Source organism: Tachyglossus aculeatus (assembly GCF_015852505.1).
Source record: "Tachyglossus aculeatus isolate mTacAcu1 chromosome 12 unlocalized genomic scaffold, mTacAcu1.pri SUPER_6_unloc_2, whole genome shotgun sequence".
Taxonomy (NCBI): Eukaryota; Metazoa; Chordata; class Mammalia; order Monotremata; family Tachyglossidae; genus Tachyglossus; species Tachyglossus aculeatus.
This window is the reverse complement of record NW_024044829.1, coordinates 13,334,179-13,356,336: the sequence shown is the minus strand read 5'-3', so window position 1 is coordinate 13,356,336 and position 22,158 is coordinate 13,334,179. Positions and strand designations below refer to the sequence as shown.

At 51.2% G+C, this 22,158-nt stretch overlaps 1 pseudogene; it reads left to right on the top strand.

Annotated features, from left to right (window-relative positions):
- Window positions 1-2,526: 2,526 nt before the first annotated feature.
- Window positions 2,527-11,390, top strand: LOC119921382 (annotated as a pseudogene).
- The last annotated feature ends 10,768 nt before the right edge of the window (window positions 11,391-22,158 follow it).

Below are 22,158 nucleotides of genomic sequence, written 5' to 3'. Positions count from 1 at the left end.
GCAAGCCCCTCTGCTAGACTGCCAACTCCTTAAGGGCAGGAACTGTGTCTACCAGCTCTCTTGTACTGTATTCTCCCAGGCTCCTAGTACAGTGCTCTGCACATGGTAAGCTCACAATACATACCACTAATTGATAGGAAATGGGGAGGGCCTGTTCTGGCCTGTTAGTGGCAATGCACTCAAGTTTACAGGATCAGCTTGCCCTAGCAAATTATTCAGATAATTTGCATCCCCAAACTGCATCCAACTTCCCAACATCTGGATATTTCCGGCACAAACACACTTTCCCCAGTAATTTCTGGATAACTGTGTCCTCCAAAGTGGAATGGGAAGAGGTCTGAATTATCCAGATCATTTTCTAATGAATGGTTCATCTCACCTCCTACCAGCTTTTCTCTCTCCCTCTCCCCACCCCCCCACCCCACTCCAATTCCACTCAAAGATCTATTGTTCTTGGCTTGGGTTATGTAACCCAGTCACCAATCACCTCTTTTTCCCCTTTCCCCTTCCTCCTTTCCAGGTGCTACTTGGGGAGGGACTACTGATGTCATTGCCATGCCGTTTCCCAATCAGCAACTCTGGGGTGCCAGTTAGAGGAGGTGGAGAGAGCTTGTCACTGAGCTCTTGGGGAACAGAGGAAGTCCAGTCTGGAACCCCCAAATCTGAACCCCAAAAGAAATTAGCTTTTGCCTTGCCTGAGACCATCACATTAGATGCCCGGATGAACAGCTGTTTCAAGGTACTGGGGTCTCAGCATCTGGGGATCTGGGTGGTCTTGGCCTTCTCCCCACTCCAGAATGGGTTGGATGTGATGAGGGTTTGGCAGGGGTGGGAGCTGACCCCGCCAAGTGCACTCAAGCTGCCCAATGGGTGGTAGCCTTCGCGGGCTCCTCCTCCCTCTCCCATCCCCTAAATGTAGGGTTCCCTCAGGGTTCAGTTCTTGGTCCCCTTCTATTCTCCATCTACACTCACTCCCTTGGAGAATTCATTCGCTCCCACGGTTTCAACTATCATCTCTATGCGGATGACACCCAAATCTATATCTCCTCCCCTGTTCTCTCTCCCTCCGTCCAGGCTCGCATCTCCTGCTGCCTTGAGGACATCCGCCACTGTTGCCGTCTGCCTCCACGCGTCCAGCGCAGTGGGGAGACGGGCACTCGCAATGGAAGAACGCAGGCCAGGCGAGTCTCAAGGTGGACAAGGAGACTGTTTATTGAGTTAAGCAGCAAGACTTTTATATCTTTCAGTCACATTCTGTATGTTTCCAGGTTCCTGTGTTTATAACTAACACAGCAATTCTGTAAACTTCAAAACCAGTAACAAGCAACACCCGTCTATGCAAGGCTGTAGGGCCGATAACAAGTAACTCTTGCCTGTCCACAGCTCTCCTCTCAGTTCCTTTTAGGTCTTCCTGTGAGCACGGAAGGCCTGGCTTACTATTTAGGTCCAGTAATCGATGGTCCAGATGTTTGGTCTGCCACAAGTCCCCATTTTTGTTTTTGAAACAATTGCAAAGCATGGAGTTGAGTAAGGCAAGGTGTGACAAATCAAGGGAGACATTCGAAGAATGCCAGGCTCCTTGGAGCCGATTTCGGATCGTGGACCACGAAAACCCGGGAAATGTGGCATTATAATAATATGGGGTCACACAGATATGAGGGTAACGATAATCACAATGTTGAAAAGAAAGTTGAGTGCGCAGAGCATCAACCTCATTTCCTAATTCTATAAGAGAATGCTGTAGAAGAGAGAGGCAAGCGGTAAAGTCTTTATCTAATCGTAACTGTGTTTGCAGAGCATAAGAAACATTTCTTGCAAGGGAATTAACAAAGGAGGCCTGTGTTATTTCAGTATGCAGGGTAATAGAGGATAAGGTGGTAGCAGTAATAAGGGATGCCAAAGCGATAAACTCAGTGATTAACAATCCAACAAACCGACGATGTCGCCGTTTTGGAATATGAAAATGATCAGCTAGCATCTGCAGGGCAGAATCCGCAGGGGACTCAGTCCAAGGGTGGGATAATGAGGTGGGTAGTATAGCATGACGAGGTTGTTCTACTATAAGAATAGTAGCAGTGGCATCATGGGCGGATATGCATTGGATAAGTCTACAATTATCACATGTAGTATTCCAGAGGGAAGGGAAGGGGATAAGGGACGGGTAGCCAACAAGGAAGGCTTGCGGTGGCAATATACATGCTCTTATTTGCCGTTCTTCCATATGGATGGGGATAGAATCAAAAGGGCCCTGTAATCAAGCAAAAGCAAGCGTGATTGGACCCAAAGCAACAAAAGCCCGCCGAAGACTAGGGTACAAGGGGGAGGAAGTTCCGGCACGAGAGGAACCTAAAGCCTGGAAAGCATCCGTGGGCAGAAACCCAAAATAACCATGCAAAGGGGATAAATAAGTAAGGTTGTCATGTCCGCCCCAATTCAGTAGAGTGGCTGGGAATACGTGAGAGGACAAATGAATAACCGTGGGGAAGGGTTGTCAGCACGTTTGCCAGATAGGCAAAACAGACTCTGATGGTGGCCAAGACGAGCTGGCAAACACATAAGAAGGAAGTTCAGGTACCGAAGGTGAGGTTCCCAAACAACGGGATACAGTAGTCAAAGGGGTAATCCCACAGTGCACCGAATGGGGCTGGGGTTCATGCAATTCTCTTCCTTGAGCCCATGTAGTGAGGGGGAGCAGAGACAGACACGGACTTGGGGTCTGAGCTGCAGAGAAACATATAGGAGTGCGAGTAGCAAGGAGGGAGACATTGACAAGTGCCTCTTCCCCTGGTCCTTCCCATGGAATCGCATCCCCCCTACAAGATCAGAAACATTAGTGAGAATATCTCCCACCGTGTCCTGCCACGAAACGGGCCGCACCCACGGAGGGTACGGAACAAAAGTCCAATAGTCCTCAGTAATCACAACGGTGGAAAAAGCGAGGATCAGGAAAGCGAACATCATTTTGGGGAACTGGGACGCTGATCCTCCGGAGGAAAAATCGCAGAGTCTGTCTCCTGGTTCTCGGTCAGCTCCTGAAGTACGCAGGATGAGAGAGAACACACTGTAGAAAGGACGCGGTGTATGTTCTTTGTAGGTATCCAGATCGGGCGGTCCTCAGTTTCTGGAAAGACACAAGCATAACCTCGTCCCCACGTTAATAAGGGATCTGGCCCTCGCCACTGTCGCGTGAGGGGGTCCTTCCATTTTACTCTTTCTGGGTGTTCCTTAGTTTCCCTACCACCCCATTTTTCAGCAGGGGTGAGACCTTTGTCATCCATAGTTAAAAAATTAAGGGTATATTTAGCGGATTGTAATTGTCTATGGGGAGAGGTCAGTTCATCTCCCCCTTTTTGTTTTTCCAAAAAGGCTTTGAGCCAACGATGACGATTTTCGACAATGGCTTGACCCGTGGGATTGTATGGAATACCCATAACAAGGCGGATAGCAAAAGTATTACAGAAAGACCGGAACGCCTTAGAAGTGTATGCGGGGCCATTGTCGGATTTCAATACCTGTGGAATTCCCATAAAGGCAAAAGCAAGAAACAAATGATCCATAACATGTTTGGCTGATTCACCAGTGTGAGCCGACGCAAAAGTAAATAATGTACAGGTATCAACAGTAACATGAATAAAAGCCAAGCTGCCAAAGGGAAGGTAATGCGTGACGTCCATTTGCCACAGCTTTCTTGGCGCAAGACCACGGGGATTCGTGGCTTCAGAGGCCGCAGGTAATGTAGTAACACAGGAGGTACAAGCTTTCACAATAGCCCGCGCGCTTTCCCGAGAAATGCCAAATTGACGGCGTAACATTCCCGCCCCTTGGTGGAAGCGCCGGTGGGCTTGCGAGGCTGCGGCTGTAGCGTCTAAAGGGAGAAGAGCCAGAGCCAACAGTGGTGCAACAAAAATAATCGCCTTTGGTGCGCCAGCAAGTTCCCTAGTAAGTAGGTCCGCACAGGCATTACCTTCAACCAATGGTCCGGGGAGGGACGAATGCACCCTAATATGAGAAATATAAAAAAGATGGGAACGAGCACGAATCGTTGCTTGAAGTTCCTGGAACAAAGGAAAAAATGGCTGCCTCGGAAAACCGGAGCGCAGCAGTCTCAATGTGAAGAGTAACAAAGCATGCATACCGGCTATCGGAGATAATATTAAGTGAATGAGGGAAATCGTGAAGGACTGACATCACAGCTACAAGTTGAGCGGAATGGGACAGAATGGGGATAACGCGGGAAGTGTCCGGAGGACAATAATAGGCGGCTCGGCCTTTCGTTCCATCTGTGAAAACTGTGGTAGCCCCCGGTATTGGGTCCGGAACAATGATGCAGGGGAATACCCATGCAAAAGGTGAGAAAACCTTTAATCGTGGAATATCTGGGAGACCAGTAACCCAAGCCCCAGTATGCATTGCCAAAAGGATCTGCCAATCGGGATCGTTGCCAAGAAGTGTGGCAAGTTGATCTGAAGTATATGGTTGGTATAATGCAGAGAGTCCGGTCCCAGAAAGGACGGTAATGCGCCGAATTAAACGACCCAATAACTGGGCTACCAAAGTCGGATATGGGGAAACAGAGCGGTGGGGCTCAGTGGGCAAATGCATCCACTCAACCAATTGTTGCTCTTGACATATAACCCCTGTAGGCATGACAGAGGTGGGAACGACAACGGCGGATAAGGGTATCCCTGGGGTGACACGGTCCACCGTAGCCTGAGCCAATTTTTTGACTACCTGCTCTAACTCCCGGGCGGCTTGTGGTGAAAGGGAGCGGGGGGAAGAGAGCTCCGGGGCTCCTCGCAAGGTAGCAAAAAGGTGAGATAATTGATCGGTGGGGATTCCAAGATAAGGGCGCACCCAGTTTAATTCCCCCAGTAATTTTTGGAAATCATTAAGGGTTTTTAATTTTGAAACATCCAAGGTAGGGGTCACAGGGGACACTGTCCGATCTGTCAAAATATGTCCCAGATAGGTGATCGGGGGCTTTGTCTGGACTTTCTCGGGTGCAACCCGCAGCCCTCCAGATTCTAGAGCTGCCAGAAGAGCAGGCCGTAAGGCGTGTAGTTGGGCTGCGGTGGCACAAGCGCATAATATGTCATCCATATAGTGAATAATATATGCCTCAGGATGCTTGACGCGGAGCGGCGCTATCAGAAGCGCAACGTAAGTCTGGCACATTGTGGGGCTATTTTTCATTCCCTGGGGGAGGACCGTCCAATGATATCGCGTAGTAGGTTGAGTCCTGTTAGCCACAGGGACTGAAAACGCAAATCGAATACGATCGTCCGGGTGGAGCGGAATAGAGAAAAAACAATCCTGAATATCTACTACTAATATCGGCCAATTCCTAGGGATCATAGCCTGGTTCGGGAGCCCAGGTTGCAGCGCTCCCATCGGCTGCATCGTCTTATTGATTTCTCTGAGATCAGTCAACATCCTCCAGGCCCCCGAGCGCTTTTTTATCACAAAGACAGGGGAATTCCAAGGGTTATCGGAGGGTTCAATATGCCCCGCCGCTAATTGTTCCGCGGCTATCACTTGTAAAGCAGCCAATTTCGGGGTTGATAGCGGCCACTATTAGATTCATTGTATAGGACGACTGTAACCCATAATCGCGAACACTTTTCCGCAACTCCTTAATCAACTCATAAGGGAGAGAGTCATACTGAGCCGGCCGCCCGGGAAGATACACCACCGGCATCGCTTGCAGTAGCTGTACGTCCCCTGGGCGCAATGCCTCCTGCCGGCAGCCCGAAAGGGCCCCGGTATAGGCAGGCTGCGCCGTAGCAGGCACAGCATATACATACGGCGGCGCAGCAGACAAAGGGGGAGCAAGGCGGGGAGGGGGAACGATCGACGAACGGGATACCGCCTGCAGGCATTGGGTCTGCAAAAGGTCCTTTGCTGTGGGTGCGGCAGCAGCCGTCGTTGTAAGAGGGGCCAAAGGCGGGTATAAATCAGATCCCTCCTTCGGGTCTGCAGTCCCAGAGTCAGAAGGATCGCCAGAGTCATTATGATCCTGGTACCGATACAAGTCCTCGGGATCCGGAACAGCAGCGTACACCGGCTCCAATCCTTCTGTTGGAGGCAAAACTTCAAAGGACAGGGGGTCCTCCTGATCAGTCCCTGCCTCCAAGTCGCGCATCGCCGGCGCCTCCTGTAACACCCGTTCAGCGGGATGCAGCGCCCGCAGCGCCGTAAAAACAGTTTTCCATGTAATCAGTACCCCTTTGGGTAGGGGCTGGGACAAGCTTTCACGAGTCTGTAGCTCCCTGTAAGCATCTCGAAAGTGATTTGAACTGGAGGTCGGGCGCGATCATTGTGACGCGCCTGCTCCGCACACAAATAAAAAAATTCTGCCTTCTAAAGCAAATAGTCTCCGCCATCCAGGACAGTCTTGGCTAAGGTTTGCCAATCATACGGGCAAAGAATTGAGGAAGCAATACTTTCTATGAGTGCTAGCACATAAGGAGCTGTGGGCCCATATGTCGCAGCACCCTGTTTCACTTCTTTTAATAGTTTGAAATTCAAGAGTTCGTGGGTACATATTAACTGACCAGGATTAGCAGGGTCAGGTTGCTCCATCACAGGGAAACCCAACAATAATTCAATAGGTATCTCCTCTCCCCCTTCCATAGCAGCCCCCATCGCTCACTGCAGAGGTGTTTGTGCTGGTTTCGGGACCCATGGAGGGGGTGGTGGAGGTGGTGGTGCAGAAGGAGCTGGCTCAGTGAAAGGATTCCACTTTCCTTCCTTTGGAAACCAAGGGCAGCATTTTTCCACGCATTCCAAAAATTGTTCAATCTGGGCAGTGGTGATAATCAACCCACGCTCCTTTACAACATCCTTAAGTAATTGGATATAATGATCCCGAGAACGGAATTGAATTTGTCCCATTTTCTTCCCTGCTGTAAGCCTGGTGTTTGAAAATGAAAGTAAACTTAAATGCCCTCACCTCTTCGGTTCCTTAGTGAGTCACTGCGCAGTGATGAGTTGCTTCGTGAGGGTTGCGGTGCTGAGTCTGAGGGTCCAGGCTTCATGTCCCTGTCCCTGTGCGGGCGCCATTTGTTGCTGTCTGCCTCCACGCGTCCAGCGCAGTGGGGAGATGGGCACTCGCAATGGAAGAACGCAGGCCAGGCGAGTCTCAAGGTGGACAAGGAGACTGTTTATTGAGTTAAGCAGCAAGACTTTTATATCTTTCAGTCACATTCTCTATGTTTCCATGTTCCTGTGTTTATAACTAACACAGCAATTCTGTAACCTTCAAAACCAGTAACAAGCAACACCCGTCTATGCAAGGCCGTAGGGCCGATAACAAGTAACTCTTGCCTGTCCACAGCTCTCCTCTCAGTTCCTTGTAGGTCTTCCTGTGAGCACGGAAGGCCTGGCTTACTACTTAGGCCCAGTAATCGATGGGCCAGATGTTTGGTCTGCCACATGCCACCTTAAACTCAACATGTCCAATACAGAGCTCCTAATCTTCCCTCCCAAACCCTGTCCTCTCCCTGACTTTCCCATCACTGTGGACAGCACAACCATCCTTCCTGTCTCACAAGCCCGCAACCTTGGTGTCATCCTTGACTCCGCTCTCTTATTCACCCCACATATCCAATCCATCACCAAATCCTGCCGGTCTCACCTTCACAATATCGCCAAGATCCGCCCTTTCCTCTCCATCTCAAACCACTAATACATTAGTACAATCACTCAGCCTATTCCAACTGGATTACTGCATCAGCCTCCTTTCTGATCTCCCAACCTCCTGCCTCTCCCCACTTCAGTCCACACTTCACTCTACTGCCCGGATTATCTTTCTACAGAGACGTTCAGGGCATGTCACCCCGCTCCTCCAAAATCTCCAGTGGTTGCCTATCAACCTCCGTATCAAACAAAAACTCCTCACTATTGCCTTCAAATCTCTCCATCACCTTGCCCCCTCCTACCTCACCTCCCTTCTCTCCTTCTACATCCCAGCCTGTACACTCTGCTCCTCTGTTGCTAACCTTCTCACTGGGCCTCAATCTCACCTGTCTCGCCATCAAGCCCTGGCCCACGTCCTACCTCTGGCATGGAACACTTTCCATCCTCAAATCCACTAATCACTCTTCCTCGTTTCAAAGCCCTAAAGAAGGCACACCTCCTCCAAGAGGCCTTCCAAGACTAAGCCCCCTTTTCCTCAGTTCCCCCTCCCTTCCACCTCACCTCAACTCGCCCCCTTTGCTCTTCACCCCCCAACCCCGACCCCACAGCACTTATGTATATGTGTATATATCTACAATTCTATTTATTTATATTGATGCCCGTTTACTTGTTTTGATGTCTGTCTCCCCCCATCTATACTGTAAGTCCTGTGTGGGCAGAGATTGTCTCTATTGCTGAATTGTACTTTCCAAGTGCTTAGTACAGTGCTCTACACACAGTAAGCACTCAATAAATATGATTGAGCATGGTTCAGTGCAAAGAGCATGGGCTTTGGAGTCAGAGGTCATGCGTTCAAATCCTGTCTCCGCCAATTGTCGGCTGTGTGACTTTGGGCAAGTCACTTAACTTCTCTGCGCCTCAGTTACCTCATCTGCAAAATGGGGATTAAGACTGTGAGTCCCCCGTGGGACAACCTGATCACCTTGCAACCTCCCCAGCGCTTAGAACAGTGCTTTGCACATAGTAAGCACTTAGTAAGTGTTATTATTATTATTAAGTCACCCCTACTCTCCTTCTGTCACCACCATGGCATCATGTCAAGGCAGTGGAGATCGGGGAGAGGAGAATGGGAGACACAAAAATGATGCTGTATCCAAGATCCGGTTTCACCTAGGAGCCAAACTAGTCCAGCCCCGACCCCTCTTTACTGCTATTACCCACAAGGCAAGCTGATAAAGGTTTCTGTCTAGGCTCTCTAGCCTGGGGAGGAAGGGAAAGAAGTAGAGAGAGGAGGAGGTGGCAGCTTGTGGGGGAAGGGATTTGAGGTTAGGAGGGAGCAAGGTGAGATGATCAGGGAATGCTGGGGTAGAGGGGGTGGAGAGGAGGGAATAAGGTGGCTTTGAAGACCAAGAACTGAGATTTGAAGTCCAGCTTGCCTCCAAGACACCTTGGTGTCCAGATGGCTTCCCTGGGCCTCAACTTCCCCCCAGAGAGGGAGACATATCATGACCAGGATCATGGGAAACGGGTGAAGTGGCTGGCTTCTGGGCAGTTCTGGGGAGAGCACAGAGTCAGGCACCCTGGCACATGCCAGAAATTTTCCTGGAGGGGGAAGTCCAGCCCTACCATCCAGAACCCCAAACATGCCTATGAGACAGGAGAAAGAATAGTGGTGAAGGTCCAGAAAAGGATCGTCAGGATGATCGATGATCAGTGAGGAGGGGACAGAGTGATTTCCAAATGAACATACACCGAAAGATTTGGGACTCTTCCACCTGGAAATATGTTGGATAATTGGGAACAGGATTGAAGTTTGCGAACTGAAGAGCGTAGAGCAGGGAGGGCACAGAAAGATGCAAGCTAAAAGGGGAGAGGATTGAAGTCTGTAAATTGCAGGGTGTGGACAGGGCAAACACACATTATCAGGATAAGGAGGCACCCACTGAAGCTTGAAAACAGAAGGCTTGAAGCCTTGTCTACCCAAGTTATTATATTAACTCTCCCAAGTACTCTATCGGGTACGAGCGAGGGTCAGCGCATGGAACTCAATTCCCTCAAAATACCGTGCAGTCAAAAGTGTCACTTAGTTCAAGAGGGTTTTAGATTGACTCTAGGATGAAAGGGCCATGACGGGTTCATGGAGTGGAATTTAGGGGTGAAGCTGGAGAAAGACTGAAATAGTTTCATGGACAATAGGTCCACGAAAAGGTGGTCAGGGGAAAGGTCCATTTTTAAACTGAGTATGGCCCAGGAATGACCTTTCTTCTGTTGTAATGAGAAAGGCAGAGAGAGAGGAAAGGCAGGCAGACAAAGATGAATTCTGAGTGAGAGACGGTCAGAGAGATAGCTCACGGTCACACAGTTCCAGCATCCTGGCGCCACTCTCAGAGACAGAGTCTTGGGCTGGATGGCCCAGCTGGTTGCCAAAGGTGTGAGATTGGACTCTGCACTCTGCTCTCACTGCTTTCTCCCCAGACGGAGTCTCCAACTATATCGGTGGCTTTGGGGTGCAAGAGGAGGAAGGGGTGGGCCCAACCCCTCTGGAAGTTCTAGGAGGACTGGGCACCTCCTTGGTTGGGGTCTGCAACTCCCCCACTTTGTCCCGTGTCCAAGCTTCAACAGTAATCTCCCCTCCCTGCTCCCCATCTCTTCCCTCTATCCCCAGCTACTCATGGAGCCTCAGACACTGGTGAGGAAGACCTCAAGCAGTTCGTTCCTCCTCTTCTTCATCCTCCAGGCCTTTATCAGCTTCTGCCTCTTCTACTTCTGGAACTTCAGGGATCTCAGTCTGTCGAGGTTCTGTCCCCCTTTGCCACCCCCACCCCCCTCCCCTCCCGGGTCACCCCCACTCACCATCTTGCTCTGGACGTGGCCCTTCCACACGCCTGTCGCCCTGAGCAACTGCTCCGAGCTCCTCGGAGTCCCCGACTGCCACATCACGGCCAACAGGGCCTGGTATCCGCGGGCCGACGCTGTCATCCTGCACCACCGTGATATCAGCTATGGCACCGGGGCCATGCCCGCGGGGGCCCGGCCAGTGGGTCAGGGCTGGGTCTGGTTCAACCTGGAGTCACCCAGTAACAGCCCCAACCTGGGCCTCATGAATTATCGCTTCAACCTGACCATGTCCTACCGGCAAGACTCAGACATCTTCACACCCTACCGCTGGCTGGAGCCACTGGGGAAGCCGGGTAATGTGGCAGTACCCCCCAAGACCAAGTTGGTGGCGTGGACTGTGAGCAACTGGAACCCGAATTCCGTGCGGGTTCACTACTACCAGGAGCTGCAGAAACACCTGCACGTGGACGTATATGGGGCCCGGCACCTGGCCCTGCCCTGCGCTCAATATCTGCCCATCCTGTCCCAGTACAAGTTCTACCTGGCATTCGAGAACTCCCTGCATGAGGACTACATCACTGAGAAGCTGTGGTACAACGCTCTAAGTGCCGGGGCAGTGCCAGTGGTCTGCGGGGCCCCCCCGGCACAACTATGAGCATTTCCTGCCACCCGATGCCTTCATCCACATCAATGATTTCCCCAATGCCAGTGAGCTGGCCCGCCACCTGCGGGCAATGGACCGAGATGAGGTGCGCTACCGGGCTTACTTCCGTTGGCGGGAGCAGTTCCAGGTCGTCGGCAAATTTTTCTGGAACACCCACTTCTGCAAGGCATGTCGGGCCCTACGAGAGACCAGCACTTACCGGACAGTGCCCAACCTGGCCGGCTGGTTCTTGTCCTCTTCCGGGTGGTAGCAAGTTGGGAGAAGAGTGATGGGGCCCTCCAAGCCCGACAGTGGGAGTCCGGTCAACATCGAGGTCCCAGGCACAAAAAAAAAAACAACCCACATCCTATCAGCTGCCTCGACAAGCACTTAGTACAGTGCTCTGCACGCAGTAAGCACTCAATAAATACGACTGAATGAATGACTATCGTAGAACCTCATTGGGATTCAGATCAGAATGCTTATTAGGCCTTATTTGGAGTTAGAGTTGTGGCTGTGATCGAGCTCAGGATTAGTAATAATAATTGTAGTATTTAAGTGCTGACTTTGAGCCAAGCACCATACTAAATGCTTGGGGAGATGCAGGGCTGTCAGGTCCAGCCCAGCCCCTGTCCCATATGGGGCTAACAGTCTTAGGGGAAGGGAGAACAGGTGTCTTACCCCCATTTTACAGATGAGGAAATTGAGGCACAGAGAAGTGAAGTGACTTGCCCAAGTTTTGCCCAGAAGGCAAGTGACGGAGCTGGGATTTGAACCCAGGCCCTCCGACTCTGAGGCACAGGCTCTTTCCGCTAGGCCGTGCTGCTTCCCTTTTATGTTTGGTTTAGGAGAGAAGATTAAAGATCAGCGATAGGTTATTTTAGGATTTAAGGTCTAGCTGTAGGGTAAAGAAAAGGTTTGGTCATTTGGGTTAAGGTTGTAGGGCTATGGTTGGGCTAGAGCATGGCTTAGCAGAAAGAACACAGGCTTGGGAGACAGGGGATGTGGGTTCTGATCCCAGCTCTGCCACTGTCTGCTGCGTAACCTTGGGCAAGTCATTTCACTTCCCTGTGCCTCAGTTACCTTATCTGTAAAAGGGGTATTAAGACTGTGAACCCCACGTGGGACAACCTGATTACTTTGTATCTACCCCAGCGTTTAGAACAGTGCTTGGCACATGCTAAGCACTTAACATATACCATCATCATTATTATTATTAGAGCAGACTGGGGGCTAGGATTGGGGTTAGAATTGGGGTTAAAATTAGGATTGAGTTGGGGCTAGAATTAGGGTTTGGATTAGGGTTGGGTTGAGATTGGAATAAGGGTTGGGTTAGGGTCAGAATTAGAGCCAGGATGAGGGTTCGCTTGGGGTTAGAAATGAGATTAAGATTTGAGGGTTGGGTTAGAGTCAGACAAGGGTGGACATAAAGCAGAAGGGTTAATCAATCAATCGTATTATTGAGCACTTACTGTGTTCAGGGCACTGTACTAAGTGCTTGGGAGAGTACAAACAACAATATAACAGACACATTCCCTGTGGAGCACCACTAAACCAAACAATGCCAAGACCCTAATTCCAATCCCATTGACTCACTTGATTTTTTCCAGTGCTGAGCCTAATCACCTGGACCTGGGACTCCACAGCAGTCCCAAGGGGTTGGGAAGCCCCTGACTTGGGTGCTCTGCAGCACATAGGAAGCGCTCAATAAAAACCATTGAACCACTGCTCGATTGGGGTGTGGGCCAGGGAGTGGACCTGGTCCCAAGGCTGTGACGCAGGGCCAGGCTGCGGAGGGGGAGGGGGGAGAGATGTCCAGTCGGTCACCAGTAGCCCTGTCAGCTCCTGCAGTGAACGGACACGACTCTGAGTGGAGACAGGGGAAAGCAGCCTTGTGCTCCTATGGCTCCCACTCTTTTGGCCGGCGGGACAAGGCCTCCAGCCTGGTCCTGGGATCTGACGGGCTCCCTTTGTCCTCAGTGGACCGTGGGGATGAGCTGGTGAGTGGCCACCACAGCCATCCACTCCAGATTGAAATTTCTTGCCTCAGATCCTCATTCCCTCCCTCCACTCCTTCCCCACAAAAACACATACAGTGCCCAGTCTCACCAGAAAGGACAGACGTTTAAAGACCTGATACCACTTCCTTTAAATATCTTGACCCTCCGTCCCTTCAGGATGAGTCGCCATTTGCTTTGAACCTGGCTGGTGTTGAGGAGAGGTGTTGGTGATCGTTATTTGTCAGCCAACAACCATTAGACTGGTGATCTTTCAATGACTTTCTCCCGTGCTCTTGGCAGGTAACAATTGATAGTGGGTGGATTTCCCACTCACTAAATTCTCCATCATCTGAACTAGTAGAGGAGGGAAAATGGCCCAGATAGCGCACGGTATCAGATAAAAACATAGCAGGGGTCATCCCTTCTGCCCTAGGCAGGTTGGACTCCAGGAGACGGGAGGGTTTCGGCCTGCCCTCCCCCCACATCTGGGTGACGAAAACAGACCTCCTCGGTCAGTTGAAGATTGTAGAATCCCTGTTGAGGATTGTGGGTGAACCAGCAAGAGAGACTATCAGAGCGATGGTTGGAGCTGGGAAAAGCTACAAAGCCTGGTGCAGATCATCCACTGGCAAATAACCCAATTTAACTGTGTTCTACCGAGTGGATTTGCTTCCTTCCAGAAGGACCAGTTGGTTGTTTAATAGGGTCAACCTGGTGGTTTGGGGTTGAAATGTGGGGAATTTATTTGGGATCTCTCTCTCTCTCTCCTAGAGCAGAACTCCTGGAGATGTTGGGGAATGGGTTGACTGTGCCACTTCCGGGCTGCCTGAAGTCTTCTAGACTGTGAGCCCGTTGTTGGGTAGGGGCAGTCTCTACATGTTGCCAACTTGTACTTCCCAAGCGCTTAGTACAGTGCTCTGCACACAGTAAGCTCTCAATAAATACGATTGAATGAATGATGACATGGCAGCACGGATGGCAGCTTGTGGCAGCTGTCGGGAGGAAGCTGAGAGCAAGAGGGAGCTGGGGGACAAGGACCCCAGCCAGGAAATAGGGAAAGCCCATCCCCATCTCTTTTCCTCTCCCACCTAAACCTGCCCGGTCCCCATCCCCATGCTCCCAGGACAGGGAGAGAGTTTTCGGAGACCCCACAGGGCAGTGGGAGTGAGTGTCCTAGACTTGGCTGGGGGTGAGAAAAGTGGGGTGACTGGTTCAGCCAGTGGTGCTTCTCGGCCCCACTATCAGGGAGTGGAAGCTGAAAGAGTGGGTGGAAGGGAGAAAGTGTGGGTAAAGTAGGGGGAACTCCTCTCCCGCCCCATCCTTTCAGATCCCTATCCCAGCCCAGCATGACCCCAAGCCCCCCCAACAAGGGAGAAAAGTGAATCCCTCAGCCCCATCATTCAGCCCCAACCCCCAGCTTAATTTCTTTAATTCCTTCTCTTGCTCCCTCCTGCTCAGAGCCGGGTTACCTGGTCCCAGCAGAGTTTGTTCCACACTGGACTTTTGGAAGGAAGATGGGGAAGGAGAGGTCAAGAGCCACAGTGGAGAAGGGGATGAGTAGGCGTCTGGTAGGATTCACAGACACGGGCTTGTCACTGGAACCTATCAATCCATCATTCAATTATAGGATTTGTTGATCCCCTGCTGAGTTCAGAGCACTGTTCTAAAGTCTTGAGAAAGTAGGTCGATAACCTTTGACCTTTCATCATCACTAAGAGCCCAGCCTCAGCCCAGGGGCCCATCCTCTGACCTGATCCACAATCTCCAGTCTGAATTGGGTATCTCCACATCTAGGAATCTCCTCTTCTGCCCACCCTTGGTCCTCTCAGTTTCAAGTGACTCCTGGAAATGGGCGAGGTTGAGAACATCCTCCCCCTCTCCCTGTCTCCCTGTTTTCAACTCCAACAGGGGAGAGTAGGGGAGTTGCTTGGGGAGGCCACCCTCAGCTCCACCAAGGGATGCTTGCAAGAACAAAGATGGGGATCTCAAGCTTGAGGGTGATATTGACGAAAATAGAACCAGGGAAATAGTAATAGCATATATTCTCCCCGGATCTGGACCACAAACCATCTCAGGGGTGTCCCAGCCCTAGTACCCCCAAATCCTCCAAAAACATCCTCTGCTAAGAAACAGGAGAGGTGATGAGGTGTGTGGGGGTGGGGGGGAGAATCAGGGAAGGTGACCAAAGGGGAGGGGAAAACAGGAGAGAAGACATTAGAGGAGGGCTGGACTGTGCCAATGTCGTTTGTTTCCCTTGCCAGAGCCCTTGAAGCATTTTGGAAGAGATCCCGTAGGGCTAATCCAAGGGAAGGGCAGTGTATTTAGGACAAGTCATTGTGTCAGAAAGGGGCAGGATCAAACATCCTTTCCCTCTCTTTCCGAGGGAATCTCCTGTTGTCCAGCTGACTGGAAACTCCTCTCTGAAAGACGCACAATCAAGGCCTTGAACACCGGGGTCTCACAAGCTCTCCAAGCACAGGGCCCCGCTGCCGGGGGCCCTAGGAGCAAGGGGTGTGGGGCAAATCCCAGAGTTCAGGGAGACAATGGGCCCTTTCATAGGTAGCTTGGGGCCCGCAGGGCGGGACGCAACCATTTCTTCCGGGGTGAGGGGGGCAGGGGGCACTTGGCAGTGAACGACGTGGGGGAGGGGTGGCAGGTCTTGCAGGATGAAAGGGGCTAGGCACCCAGCTCCTCCGGGGACACAAGTGCACTGCCAGTGGTCCAGTGGTCGGCACTGCCAGTGGTCCAGTGCTCTCCACTGCTGAGAATGGGGCTGGGGTGGCTGGAGAAGCTGCCGGGACAATCCCAGAGAAAGAGGCTCTCATGTCCGGCTAGCAGAAGGTCCTGGAATTACTGGAATTAGGATGAGCTGGAACACTAGAGTAAACATCCGGGAGTGTGTGTTCCTGCATGTGCACGTGTGTAAATGAGGGTGTAGATGTGAGGAGCTTGGTCCCTAACCCGTGGCTAACATGCAATTCAGACAGGCCCAAATATCCCAGGGCTTCCTGGGAAACCAGGCAGCCGATAGTCAAGGAATTGAATAAATTCTCCTCTCCTCACTGTGCTCTTGGAGTTAAAGCCCCCGTTCCTGCTCCTCCCAGATTTCTCTCCGGGGAAACTGAATATCAGAACCGCAGGTGGGTATCTGGGAAAGTGGATGGGCGTGGCCAGTACCAATTCTGCAGGTTGATGATGGCATCTTCTGGCCAGGAATGTGTCAGAGTTATCTGCAGACATTTCTTCCCCTCCCCACACTGCCAGTTCCTTCTTTTTCCTCTCCCCGACTTCCCCAGACCCTCCCCGCAAAGAGGCCGGCCAAGGGCAGATTGAGTAAAATCAACTGAGCCCCAGAGAAGTTAATTGATCTGCCCAAGGTCATGCCCATATATCCCCTTATCCTAAAAAAACCCTCCCTTGATCCCACAGCTCCCTCCAGTTATCTTCCCAACTCTGTCCTACCATTCCTCTCCAAATTCCTTGAGCAGGTTGTCCCCTTTGCTCCACCAGAAACTGTCCTCTCAAAGGTCACTAATAACCTTCTTCTGCCTTCAACACCAAGGACCACCGCCTTCTCCTGTAAACATTATCCTACCTTGGCTTCACTGACACTGTCCTCTTGTTCTCTTCCCAGCTCCCTGGCTGCTCATTCTCAGTCTGGTTTTCCTCTGCTCCCACCCTCTACCTGAGGGGGGTCCCTCAAGGCTCAGTTCTGGGCCCCATTCTACTCTCCATCTATACCCACTCCTTTGGAAAACTCATTCACTCCCACAGCTTCAAATACCATCTCTATGTGGATGATAGCCAAATCTACCTCTCCAGCTCTGACCCTCTCTCCTTCTTTGCAGTCTGGCATTTCCTCCTGCCTTTGGATTATCTCCTTTTGAATGTCCCGATGACACCTTAAGTTTAACATGTCCCAAAAAGAACTCCTCATCTTCCCACCCAAATCCTGTCCTCCCCCTTCCTGTCTTTCCTATAACTGTAGGGAGCACCCCAACTCTCCCTGTCTCACAAGCCCATACCCTTGGCATTTTCCTCAACTCATCCCACCCATTCAACCCACATATTCATTCTGTCACTAAATCCTGTTGGTTCTACCTTCACGGCATCTCCAGAATCTGCCCTTTCCTCTCCATCCAAACTGCTACCACACTGATCAAGCACTTATCCTATCCTACCTTGACTACTGCATCAGACTCCTCTCTGACCTCCCTAACTCCGATCTCTCCCTTCTCCAGTCCATATTTCATTTGGCTGCCCTCATCGTTTTTTCTGAAAAGTCATTTAGTCCATATCTCGTGCTTCTCCAAAAGCTCCAGTGGTATCAATCAATCAATCAGTAGTATTAATTGAGAGCTTCCTCTAGGTGCTTGGGAGAGTATCAAAAAGTCGATAGATGTGATCCCTGCTTTCAAGGAACTTACAGTCTAGTGGGAGAGGCAGACACTTAAATAACAGATAGGAGGGAATAATAGAGTATAAAGACACGTACATAAGTGCCAAAGGAGGTAATGAGTACTTAAGTGCTTAGGTGGCATGGAAGTGCTGAAGTGGCAGTTGGGGGATATAAAGTGGAGAGATTAGGGATTATTTTGAGCAGGGCTCCTGGAGAAAACATGATTCCAGAAGGGCTTTGAAGCTGGGGAGACAAGAGGAGTTGGAGGAAGAGGCAAGAATGAGCCGCAGTGATCAGGTTAACTTGAGACGAACAAAGGGTGTGAGCTGGAATATAGTGGGAGAAGTAGGAGAGAGAGAGCCAATGGGGTCCTTTAAAGCCGATGGTCAGAGGGATTTAGGCTTGATGTGTAGAAGAATGGGCAACATTGGTGATTTATGAGAAGTGGGGAGATGCACAGAAAGACATTTTAGAAAAAAGGCCTGAGCAGCAGAGTGAAGTTTGGACTGGAGTGGGGGTAGATTTGAGACCCGGGAGATCAGTTAAGAGGTTGACGCATTAGTTGAACTGGCATATTACAGGTGCCTGGAACAGTGCAGTGGCTGTTGGGATGGAGAGGAAGGAGAGGATCCTGAAAATGTTAGAGAAAAAGAACTAACCAGATTTGGTGACATCGAATAGGAGGGTGGAAAGAGCTGAAGGAGTCGAGAATAATGCCAGGTTTACAGACACGCGAGATGAGGAGAATAGAGGTGTTGTCAACTGTGATGGGGAAATTAGGTAGAGGAGAGGAAGGAAGTAATGTCCGATAGTGTTTCCAGGAGAAGGGAATGATCCATAGTGTCAAAGGCAGCCGAGAGGTCAAGGAGAATCAAGACAGAGTAGAACCAGTTGGATTGGATTGGGCAATTAATGGGCCAGTGGTGACTTTGGAGAGTGCAGCTCGGTGTGGAAAGAGCCATCAGAGAACATATGGTTGAAGATGGCAGTCAGGGAGGAGAGAAGAGTGGGCCCTAGTCTTCTTAGAAGATGAGATTGGATGGGATGGGATTGGAGATTTAGAAACCAGGAGGGAGAGACGACCAAGAAGGATGAGAGAATGAATTTGTGGGTGGGAGGGAGCTGGGAGGCATGGAGACAATTTGGGGGGATTATAATAATAATAATTATGGCATTTGTTAAGCGCTTACTACATGCTAAGTACCGTTCTAAGCGTTGGTAGATACAAGGTAATCAGATTGTCCCACGTGGGGCTCACAGTCTTAATCCCCATTTTCCAGATGAGGTAACTGAGGCATAGAGAAGTTAAGTGACTTGCCCAAGGTCACACAGCAGACGAGTGTCGGAGCTGGAATTAGAACCCACGTCCTCTGACTCCCAAGCCCATTCTCTTACCACTAGGCCATGCTGCTTCAGATTATGCCTGATGGTTTTGATTTCACCCACAAAGTAGTCAGCAAAATTATCAAGGGTGAGAGAGGGGCGCGGGGCCAGCTGGGGGTTGGAGGAGGGGGTTAAAGGTCTGGAATAAGTTGGTGCAGGAAATGGACACGGGAATCAAAGAGAGAGGGAAAGTAGTGTTGCTCAGCGGAAGAGAAGGCAGAGTTATGACAGGAAAGGGTCACTCAATAGTATTTATTGAGCGCTTACTGTGTGCAGAGCACTGCACTGAGTGCTTGGGAGAGCACAACAGAGTTGGTCGACATATGCCCCACCCACAGAGTACTTCCAGTCTAGAGGGTGAATTTTAAGTGACTGAAGTCAACCTGGTGCCTGGTTTTCTGCCAAAAGTGCAGGAGTGGAGGGTATCAACTGTGGAGGGGATCCAGGATCGGAGGTTTGTAGTGTGCGACAGATGGAGGGACAAGAGGGAGAGTGTGGAGTGTGGGAGAAAGAAGGGAACTGAAGGTAAAGATTGGTACATCAAGAGAGGGGAGGTTAGTTAGGGAGCCCAAAGGAGGTATGATGGCCAGGGATGGGGGGAGGAGGTCAAGATATCCGGGGCCTCAGTTGGGGCACAGGACAGTTCTACGGCGAGGGGCTGTGTGGGAGAGAAGGCACGTGAGGAGGTTGTGATTGGAGAGCAGGATTTTGGAGTTGCAATGTCTAGGGAGGGTGAGATCCAAGTGGCGTCCAAGTGGGTGAGAGGGTTGGGTGGGGTACAGCAGGAGGAAGGGGGCAGCTGGGGGTGGGGTCATCAGGAGCATCCCCACGGATATTGACGTCCCCAAGGATCAGTGTAGGGGAGGAGAAAGACAGAAGGAAGGTGAGAAAGGCATCATAATCACTCAGAGGATTGCAGGTTCAACAGGGGCGGTGGGGCGGTAGATGAGAAGCAGAGCACGGGCTAGGGAATCAGAGGACATGGGTTCTAATCCCAGCACAGCCACTCGTCTGCTGTGTGACCTTGGGCAAGCCACTTAACTTCTCTGGGCCTCAGTTACTTCATCTGTAAAATGAAGATGGACTGTGAGCCCCATGTGGGACAACCTGATTACCTTATATCTCCGCAACACTTAGACAGGGCTTGGCACGTAGTAAGTGCTTAACAAATACGATCATCATCTTGATTGCAACTAGTAATTGTAGTGGGTGGTAGAGAGGGCTAATGCGGGCTTCAGAGGAAGAGAAGGTGAGAAATGGGAAGGATGGGATGGTGCAAATATGCAAAAGCAGTCTTGGGGGCAAAGAGCAGGGTGACACCCCCCACCTTCCCCAGTGAATGGTCAGGGGGTGGGGGGGGAGGGAGAAGGAGGAGAGACAGGGGTGGGAACACGAGAAGATGAGCCCTCCTCTGGAGAAAGAGGCAGGGGAGACAGTGTCATTCAGTTGGGGATATGGGATGGAGAATTGGATGGGAATGAGTTGACAAGGTTGAGTTGACCCGGGGAATCTGGGAGGTGGGGAGAGAAGAAGATGTGGTGATCAGAGGGTGTTTCGGGAGTGGTAATGGTGAAGTCCTGCAGTGGCCAGTCCCTGAATGATCACAACTTCCAGTCTCAGCTTGACGGTACTGCAGTGGTCCTCCGTTTTGCCCTTATCTGTCTCCACAGTGACCTCATAAGAGCCAGGCATCACAGACCTGCGCTTCAGCCCTCTCTGAGCTCCTGCCACCTTTGGTGTCAGGCATTCTGGCAGTGTCCTTGGCCAAGGTGGCATGTGGGTCCCAAAACATTCAGATTGGTCACAAGACCCCAGAATTCTTTGGACCTGAACCATGGGATTGGGGGGAGGGGAACTGTTTAGAAACGGAATCCAATGATGGAGAAGGATGCTGCGGCTGCCAGCAGAGCAGCCCGACTGGGCAGGAGGGTGAAGAGGAGGGGGGTGGAGCTAGGTGGGTGGGGGCCCATGGAGCTTCTCTTCTCAGGAACAGCCCCAGTATCACCCCCACCCCTGGAATCGGAAGGTCAAAGTTCACGATTGCGGAAGGAGCTGAGTAAAGGAGAGACAATAGCAGCCCTCTCCCTTCTTTCCCTCCATTCCCCTCACCACCCCCTCCACTCATTCATTCATTCATTCAATCGTATTTATTGAGCGCTTGCTGTGTGCAGAGCACTGTACTAAGCGCTTGGGAAGTACAAGTTGGCAACATATAGAGACGGTCCCTACCCAAAAGCCGGCCACCACCTACTGTCTGGCTCAAAGCCTTTGGGGACCCTGAGGGTGGGGGAGGGAAGGGCGGAAACAGGGCCAGGCATTGCCCAGACACTAGGTGTGCAGAACCCAGCGCTTAGAACAGTGCCCAGAGTTTAGAACAGTGCTTGGCACATACCGCTTAACAAATACCATCATTATTATTATTAACCTGGGTCAGGGCTCCGAAGGCCATAGCTTCTGCCTTCTCGGGCATGCTGAAAGGGACACGGGACCTCCCAGGGAGGGGAGGGTGGGATGTGGTCAACACAGTTGGATTTCACAAACACCAGCAACCCCACTTCACCCACTTCCCACCGCAACGAGTCTAGGCTTAGTGCCGAAGGCAGCAAAACAGCTCCGTCCTCCGGAAATTGGACCAAGGGTTTGGGGCAGTGGCGAGGACCACAGTCTGAATCCAGACCCAGCAAGAGACATTTGCCCTCCTCAGGGATAATCTCCAACCCTTAGCCCAACAGAAAGGCAGCTTTGGGAAAGGAAGGAGAGAGGCTGTGGGGAAACCAAGGCACAGAAAGTTAAGTGGGTGTGCAAATGGGCACAAAAGCCACACCAGATCCCAGACCCTGCGCTTCATATGCTCGAACATCAGCTCTCAAGAGAAATAAATCTTGCTCCTCCCCGCTAACTCCACTGGGTTTTCCCAATTTCCATTTCCAACGCCAGAGCAGAGGCGAGTCGGGACCCCAGCCGACCGCCAGATTCAGTCATTCAATCATATTTATTGAGCGCTTACTGTGTGCAGAGCACTGTACCAAGCACTTGGGAAGTCCAAGTTGGCAACATATAGAGACGGCCCCTACCCAACAGCGGGCTCACCGTCCAGATCCCAACCTAGGTCAGCTCAATGCCCTGTCCACAGACCCGCCGACTCGGAACCAGGACTCAAAGCCCAAGACAGTGAGGGGAGGGGCCAGGCCGGGCAGGGCAACGGAGCGGAAGAAACTCGGGAGCCTGGGGCCTGGGCGCACACTGAGGCGTCTATT